The sequence below is a fragment of the Octopus bimaculoides genome, chromosome 6, assembly GCF_046866305.1.
Source record: "Octopus bimaculoides isolate indiv1 chromosome 6, ASM4686630v1, whole genome shotgun sequence".
Lineage (NCBI taxonomy): Eukaryota > Metazoa > Mollusca > Cephalopoda > Octopoda > Octopodidae > Octopus > Octopus bimaculoides.
Window position 1 is genome coordinate 18,044,774 of NC_142933.1, and position 10,000 is coordinate 18,054,773.

Consider the following 10,000-nt stretch of genomic DNA (forward strand, 5'->3'; position numbering starts at 1 on the left):
TTATTTGTTAGAACCATGCATCTCTGACAATGGAGAACCATCATTCAAAGACTTTACAGCTATCGACATCACGTACTTATTTTCTTTAGTAATAGAGTATTTTTTCAATACAAGAGCTTTACATAATCCAACGTTTGTTTGTTTGTTTGGTTTTTCCTTTTATGTTTCTAAAGATATCACCGTGTATTTTGAGGGTGATTCTCTTGCTGTGTCTCGCAAGTCAAGAAACTATATAGTCTTTAAGACTTTCATTGTATAATGTCTTTAATTCTTCAGACAAAATCCATTGTGATGATCCAAAAACGGTACTGAGGGGTGAGACAGATAAATCATAACCTTACCAGTGATATACAGCTAACCATAAATCTTTAAAATCTCAAACAGTTTTGAGGGGATGGGAATTTGTTTTCTTCATGCCATCTTCAAAATCACTATCAGACAATAGTGCCGAACTGGCAGATTTGTTACCAAACCCCAGACAAAATGCATAACCCCATTTCTTTGAGTCATTTATGTCCTGACTTCAAATTCCGCTGAGGTCAACTTTTTCTTTCATCCTTCCTTGGGCGATAAACTAAGTTCTATTGAAGTACTGGGAACGATGTTATCGACTTCTCCTCCACTCGAAAACTGCTGCCCTCTGCTAAAATTTGAAACCACTATTATTAAGTGGGTGAGCTAGCAGAATCGGAAGTGCGCTGGAAAAAACGGCTTTACAATAGTTCTTCCGATCCCTTACGTTCTAAATTCAAATACTCCGAGCTCTGATGGAGACCAAACTCAACATTAAGATTGTTGAAATGCCAGGGAACTCCGTCAGATCACAACTATGTAGGATGTACCCCTTTGAGAATATCATATGAATATGCAGAATACATACATACAAATGTACACACATAAACAGATACATATGCACACACACGCATACATGCATACACATAGATGCATACATACATGCATGAATGTATAGGCACGCACTGATCCACACACATGCGCACAAACAAATAAAAAGGAACGCAGTGTGAGTAACGGACAGAGTCAAAACTATTAAAAAGGTTGCAAGACGCAACGAAAATTTTATCAAATGATTATCCAAGGACAACATTTCCGTATTCTTATAGACGAATTCCGTATTCAATTCCTCAATTACCCACGTGCGCTACGAGCAATCCCGCAGAAAACTGCAGTTTACTATCAGGGAGAAAATAAATTCATAAAGATATAGGGTAAACATTAATAATTAATTTATAATTAGTAATTTTACCAAGTAGTTCGGTGTGTTAAAAAACAATTATCAGTAAATTTATATAGACGAACCTTAAATTTTAATTTTGTCTATTCTGGATATTTTCCCAGCCAGAACTAAGTTGCTTCTAGTCCATAATTATGGTAGATATTAAGTTAACAACATCAAAGGAGACCATAAGTATGTTTTTTTCCTTTACTCTTTTTGGGAGGTAGTTTAACATGTTCAAATAAACTCTAATGTAACTTTTAATGTATTTTAGAAGCGGTCTCAAGAGGGTATCAATGAAGTAACAACTCAGTCGGTGCGTTTCACAGAATGGTCCAGCTATAATGGACATTAGTTTAAGGTCTCTTGACTTTTATGAATTTTCGGTAAGCCATAGAAGAGGCTGAGTTCACATTTAAAGCTAGTTATGTAGTCTATTTCTTTTTTCGTTGGGTTTTTTTTTGTGGAGTTGAACTAATGTCAAAATGTTTTTCATTAATGTTTGGAGATTAAGGCGGCGAGCTGGCAGAAACGTTAGGACGCCGGGCGAAATGCTTAGCAGTATTTCGTCTGCCGTTACGTTCTGAGTTCAAATTCCGCCGAGGTCGACTTTGCCTTTCATTCTTTCGTGGTCGATAAATTAAATACCAGTTACGCACTGGGGTCGATGTAATCGACTTAATCCTTTTGTCTGTCCTTGTTTGACCCCTCTATGTTTAGCCCCTTGTGTGCAATAAAGAAATAAGAAACGTTAGCACGCCGGGCGAAACGCTTAGCGGTATTTCGTCTGTCTTTAGGTTCTGAGTTCAAAATCTGCCGAAGTCTACTTTGCCTTTCATTCTTTCGGAGTCGATAAATTAAATACCAGTTGCGTACTGGTGCCGATCTAATCAACTGGCCCCTCCTCCCAAAAATTTCGCGCCTTGTGCCTGGAGTAGAAAGGATTATTCATTGTCTTCTATATTCTCGTAGTAGTTTTCATTATTCAACATAGATACCTCTAGGTTTTTGTAGTAGTCCATGTCCATCACTACTACTGCGCACCCTTTATCGGCTTCTTTAATTGTTGATTCATCATCATCTTGTAATTCAATTAACGCTTTCCATTGGATAGTACTGAAGTTTGAGTTAACTTCTTGTTTTATGCAAGGTGTGGCAAGGGAAGTTTTCAACGCGGTTACAGAACTCGTCGAGTGTTTTATTTCTACCTTTGTGAGGAATGTGGTTACTTTTGTTTTCAACTAGTGAATCTTCTTCGATATTAGAGTTAACTAATGCTTCTGTAAGTCTTAGTTTTCTGCAGAATCCCGTTACACTACCTTTAATTTCATTTTGGTTGGCTCTGCGTAAAGTTGGTGGGGAATTTCAGCCCTTTTGAGAATAAATTGACGTTTATCGTTAACAGTAAATCCCTTAATATGTTAACTACCTTCGGCTATTTCCTGTGTGTTATGTTCCAACGTGTGTCCCTGTTTTTCTGGTCTGGAGCTAAAAAAAAACGTTCGTTGTGGCTGCGTCAGTTTGGGTTGTTGATGTGTCTGTTGGGATTTGGGTTTAAAAGAGTGATGATATCGCTCTGTCGAGTTGTTGTGTGTGTTCATGTATCTAAGGGTCCTTTGATTGGCATTAGGTATAGTGCTTTGTGCCTTTTTCATTCCTGTTTGGGAATTAAAGTTCCGAACCATGCTGCAGTTTTTTCTGAAGTTTCTGGTTTGCGGAACATTCCTATTTCTAGTATTATCTGGTTTTTCCGAAGGTTTAGGGTCGGCTGGGAACTTTCAAACATAGGTCTACTATTTTTATGCTGTGTGTGATCCCTATTTCTAGTGTGTCAACGATTTTTCCCCGGTGTATGGTTGGTTCTGTGTAATTGTTTTCTTTTATGTATCCATAATTAAAGTTAGTTTGTTCTTTGTTCAATTCTGTATGATAATTTTTTGCTGTCTTTTTCATAAAGAGGTTATCCGAATTAAACTCGTTTTTGAGGTTTGCTACATAACGTTGGAAGAAGTTATCATTTTTCTCCCAGCGTTGAAGGGAATTTCTTTCTTCAGCTTCACATGTTTCTATCCGAAGTTTAGTACTGTTTTCCAGAGAGTGTCCATTGTTATGTTTATTCAGTTCCCTGTGCATCGCTTCGTCAATGTTTTTGTATTTTTCTTGATTGTTCGATTCTCGTAATTTACGTAGTTCTATTTCTGTTTTCATTCGATATAATGCTAATCTTTCTCTCACTTCTCTCTGTCCATCAGTTTCGTTTGGGATTCTTTTAATTTGTAATTTGCGGAGGAGAACTATTGGTGTTGAACTCATCCAGCGTTCGTAAATTTCTGTCTTGTTGGAATTTTTAAGCATGTTCCAGAATGTGAATTTTCTGTTAGATGGACTTGTGTTTGTATGAATTCGATTTATTGAGAATTGCTCATTGTCTAGTTTGTTTGTGAAAATTGAGTTTAGTGTTGTGCATAAAAGGTTTAAATCTTTTCTAACCTGTTCTGAGTGGTGAGACGTTTCTTCATTTCCTTTTTCTCGTGATTGAGTAGGTTTGATGTGTAGTGTTGCACAGATGCGCCATTTTGAGTGATAGACGTGGCATTTTCGGTCTCACGTGTCGTATATATCGGCGAAATTTGCTGAAGGAAATGCCAGGTGGTGGAAAATATAAAAAAAAAAGAGAGCGCAAACCTCCGCCAAGGCAACACCAACGTCCTCTCAATGATTAGCCAGAGATAATTTTTTAAAATGAGAATATCTGAAGTAAACTCTCCCATAAACGAGAATACTAATAATGAACACGACCGCTCTCAAAAGTTACGTAAAAAAAGACAGGAAAAATAACCCAGAATCCTTGTCCGGTACCGCATAGATCCCAAAATGTAATCAGCTTGTGCTAGTCACGAGGCCAAACATCCTTGACAGTTTCATCCGAATCTATGCAGCGGTTCTTGAGATATCTTGTCCACGGACAAACAAACAAACAAACAAACAAACACGACTGAAAACAATACATCTGCCTTCACTAGGCGGAGATAATAACATTTAAGATGATAAAGCACAGAAATTTTCTTTGTGTAGATGAAGATTATTTAATCTATTACAGTTTGTACAGAGTCAACTGGTTTCGCTTCGCTAATCATGACTCACTGTGAAACCATAATAAATGTTTGATTTAATCTTGCGTAGAAGCTGGTATGAAACAGCTTTGCATTTATACAGAGGAGTATAGTTCAAGGGGATAATCAGTGAATATAATGTTTTTCAGTTAAAGGAATATAATAATTCTTAGCTAAGAGGAGGTATATTTTTTTCCTTTTTCTGGTTGTGTTTTCATTTATGAATTCCATTGTATATTCATGTTAACTCTTAATTTAGTCGTTGTTAAATTGATGCCCTTTCCGTGCATTGGTATATATATATATATATATATATATATATATATATATATATATATATATATATATATATATATATGTTTGTATGTATGTATGTATGTAAATGACTTTGATTTGTCCTGACAATACGAAAAACCAGATAACCAATTTTTAGAGCACAATCCTTACTTCTTGCTTAGAACACGATATGTTCAAGATGGAACAAGCATTCAACTCTCAGCGTACCACTTCTGAAAGCTGAAACAGCTGTAAAATATTGAAGCTGATAACAGAATTCCTGTTCCCTTTTATTGAATATATACATTATATATATATATATGTATATACAACAGCCTTCTTTCAGTTACCATCTTCCAAATCTACTCACAAGGCTTTGGTCGGGCCGAGGTTATAGTTCAAGACACTCACCCAAGGTGCCACGCAGAGGGACTGAACCCGGAACCATGTGATTAGAAAGCAAGCTACTTACCACACAGCGACTCCTGCGCCTATATATATATCGACGATAACGTTTTTTTTTGCGGGGGGGGGGGTGACATTATATAACATGGCTAACCTATAAAGAACTATGTTACTACATTTCAACCCCAGGAAAGCGTTTTTTCCAGCTGGTAAATGACACACATCATGTGTCTGATATATTCTCTGTAGAATCGCATCAATGTTAAACTCACCTTTAAATGCGTCAGAAAAAAACTATCTTTAAAAAATTTCAAGGAGTTCTGCTAATTTCTTTTCATTCATTTCCTTTTCTTCTGTAAGAAGGGTCAAAGACGAAAGGCAATCTTCTGATTCCTATCCAAATGTTCTTATAGCCAATGCTTCAGACCAGCTTTCAGGGTCATCTGCTTCATCTTTTGGTAATCTTCCTAATACTTTAGACTAAGTTCTAAGAATATTAAGTTTCAAGACTGTGCAATATTGCATGTGAGAATAAGCAACAATCTTAAACTGATCAATAGATGGTTGAAAACCAAAAAAATAAATAAATAATAAATAAATAATAAAATAGTAATAATAATAATAATAATAATAATAATAATAATAATAATAATAATAAACCGAAGAATTTTGCGATTTCATCATATCGATATTTATCACGCTATGTTCTTTTAACTAACGAATGTAATCAATAATTTTAACCATGCAGCAAGATGTAATCTCCAAGTGAGCCGAAACTTCGACGATCGATCCGTTTTCGATTCTTCACTGAATCCAATCAACCAATCAATTTTTCAGCTCAATGTCTGTATGGTGTGTGTGTATGTCTGTCTGTCTGTCTGTCTGTCTGTCTGCCTGTCTGTGTTCATATGCATCTTTGGCGAGTTTGCGTCGTTCAACGATGAGGAATCAGTTGTTGGACCCACTGACATACCTGCTCTGATGCAGAATGAATGTATAACTGGCGGAATGTTCCTGTAATTTTGTTTTTTCTTACTTAAATTAGAGGTACGATCAACCAAAACAGATTACCAAACAGTTTGTGTGTAACCCATTTGACTCGCCCAAAGTTACTTAACAAGTGAAATGGAACGTAGTGAAATGGAACCCGGAATGTTGCGATTCAGAAAACTGTCAAGTAGTAAGAAGTGTATGTGCGTATGCATACATACATACGTATATATATATATATATATATATATATATATATATATATATATATATATATATATCGGCGCCCTCCCCGCAATATCGAATATAATACTACCTCTTACATCATCCTGTATGAAATCTATATAAACATATAAACTAGCATGAGTACATATTCTCTCGTAAGATTTCTCTTTTATTGGAAAAACCATCATGGATACCGTTCTCTGATTGCTTGAAAAGATAACCACTCTGTTTATTTCCTCCTCTACTTTTAACCTTTGGATGTTATGTGTGTATGTGTGGTTGTGTGCGTGTACGTGCGTGTATATTTGTGAGTGCATAAGCTCAGTATATGTGTGTATGTGTGTGCATGTGTGTGTGCATGTGTGTGTACATGCGTAAAGATGATTCTCTACGTTGTTAGATGACATTTCTGATTTAAAACCTCACATCATAGTAATGAATTTATCACTGCTTTATGACGATTATAACGAAAAGTTTGATAATTTATATATTATCAATAAACATTGTAAGACTACAGTCATAGTTCAGATACTATAGCGTTTCTGTGTGGGTGCTTCACAAGTTATATTTTCTATTTCTCTCTCTCTCTTTCTCTCTTCTTCTCTCTCCCTGTGTATATAGATAGATAGATAGATAGATAGATAGATAGATAGATAGATAGATAGATAGATAGATAGATAGATAGATAGATAGATAGATATAGAGAGAGAGACGAAAAGAGAGAGAAAGAGCTGTAAGCTAATGAAGATGATTACGTAATTCGCATTCTTTTGACATTTATTCATTCTTTAATATTACGGTCTATGAAGGCGGCGAGATGGCAGAATCCGGACAAGACGCTTTGCGGCATTTCGTATGTCTCTACGTTCTGAGTTCAAAGGCAGCCAAGGTTTTCACCACCATCGGCCGTCAAGCGATGTTAGGGGGGACAAACACAGACACGCAAGCATATACACACACACATACATGTATATATATATGCATATATACAACGGGCTTCTTTCAGTTTCCGTCTACCAAATCCACTCACAAGGCTTTGGTCGGCTCTAGGCTATAGTAGAAGTCACATGTCCAAGGTTCCACGCAGTGGGACTGAACCCGGAACCATGTCGTTGGAAACCAAGCTACTTACCACACAGCCATATATATATATCGAACGCGACGCGTCCATTTGCAAGTAAGTTTCAACTTTATATATATATGTGTGTGTGTGTGTGTGTGTGTGTGTGTGTATGCATATATGTATATATATTTCTCATTCAAAAATTCTGGAAAGAGTAGTACACAACATAACGTTTGTACATTTAACACTAGTCAAAACCTGCTTTCAGTTTGTTCCTACATTTTCATGTATCAATAACTGAGCCAAATCTAATATTATGCCTATCAAGATTATTATTAATTTAGTGCATGTATACCTTCCACAACGACCCTCCAGCAAATATCTTTTATTTTTTTGCAGTTGAAAAGAATGTTCTGAGAGCGATGTTGTAGCGTTCATCTCCACTGCAACTGCTTTTGTTATTTTGCACGTCTTACTACTACTCGAAAGAACTGCTTTAATGCAATCTCTAGGAAGTAGAATTTTAATTCTTTTGCTGACTGTATGACTGCAAATAAAGTTTGTGCGCTGTACACAGGGTACCTTTTCAAACTTAACAACACACTCGCGCACACACACTACACGCACACACAAACAGGCACACACAAACACACACACACACACACATACATATATATTCACACACATGCACTCACACACACACACACTCTCTCTCTACACTCACACACTGTGTATATATATATATATATATATATATATATATATATATATATATATATATATATATATATATATATATATATGTATGTATGTATGTATTATGTATCTGTCTATATATAGATACATACATACATACATACATACACACACACACACTCATATATACATACATACATACATACATACATACATACATATTTACATACATACAATAAAATCGGACCAGAGCCTTGTGAATGGATTTGGTAGGCGGAAACTAAAAGAAGCATGTCATGTATATACACACACACACACACACATATATATATATATATATATATATATATATATATATCGGTGTTTGTCTCTGTGTGTGTATGTGTGTGTGTGTTTATGTGCATGTGTGTGTGTGCTTATGTTTGTTCTCATCACCGCTTGATAATCTGTGTTGGTGTATTTACGCGTCCATAGCTTAGTTCTTTCAGTTTATGCTGTGTTGTGCAAAAAATAGCTATTGTTTAGTTAATGAGGAATCGCCAGAAACAGAAATATACAAAGTAGACTATCCACTAGTGCGCTAACCTAATTAATGACTGCTTTATATTGCAACCGACTTGCGCTACTGATAAAGAAAAGAAGCCAGCAATCTTCTCTGTGGAGCGGTCAACAAACCAGGAAATGTTCTATCAGCAGATTCATTCACACTTTTCTGTTACATCATTACATTAGAAAAAGTATTTATATTCTTAGTTCACCCACAGTGAAGCTTTGTATTATACAGATAGGTAGATAGATTGAGAGAGAGAAAGGGAGAGAGGGAGAGAGAGAGAGTTATGTACATATGTGTGTGTGTGTATTTAAGGATGCAATTTCAAAGAATTTGAAGATCATCAGAATATTTACTGGTGAGGAGACTCATTAAAAGTATGGTCAAATATATTCTATATTCAAAGAGTTCGTTTTGCCTTTGACTTTCAGTTTCGTTTGAAGATTTACTCAAACAACTGACGATTCGCTTGAGTTAAAGTAGACAAAGAGAAAGTGATTACTGTTGCGCATGAGCAATGGTAAGCCAAAGATAACTATATGAAGAAAATAATTAAGAAAGAAGCAAACATCAGTACAATTTGACAACGGTACATTATTTCTGACTATCCGATTCTTGCCAAGTTGGAAAATATACAACATACAGGATTGAGTCAGCAGCTATATTTCATGGGCTGACACTTCGACATGCAAACGGAAAAGAAGTAATAGAAACTGTCAAAGGTGAAAGCTATGGAAGGAAGTCGAGAAAATTGTCAAAGCACAATGATCTTGAAATGAAAATAATAAGTGAAGTAGGAAAGGAAACAATGCAAATAATAACTGGAGAACTACAAAAAGAAATATAGAAACCTTACCAGAATGCGCAACTCTACTCATAGACCAAAAAATAGGCCTGTTCAGTTCATACAGTACATATCCTGCACAACACACACAGCACATATTCAAGACAATTAGTTTCAAAATGATATCACACAAACCACACAACGCATACTTTATGCAGTCCTCAACCAATAATACATCTAAGCTTACATAATCGACAAGCGATGTTATAACACTTCATAAGGCGGCGAGCTGGCAGAATCGTTAGCACACCGGGCAAAATACTTAGCGGCATTTGTCTGTCCTTACATTCTGAGTTCAAATTCCGCCGAGGTCAACTTTGCCTTTCATCTTTTCGGGGTCAATAAATTAAGTACCAGTGAAACACTGGGGACGATGTCCCCTCCCGCAAATTTTCAGGCCTTGTGCGTTGAGTAGAAAGGATATCATAACACTCCATACTCAATGCTCTCACATCATGTAATCTTATTCTATACAATTGTCATCTAATAATATAATTTTGCTTAACTATATTACCAGTGAACGTCGTCGGGAGACCGGAGTGGACAAATCGCTTGGTTTGATAATCAGCTCAACGAGCTTCAAGCACATATTCAGAATTGTTTA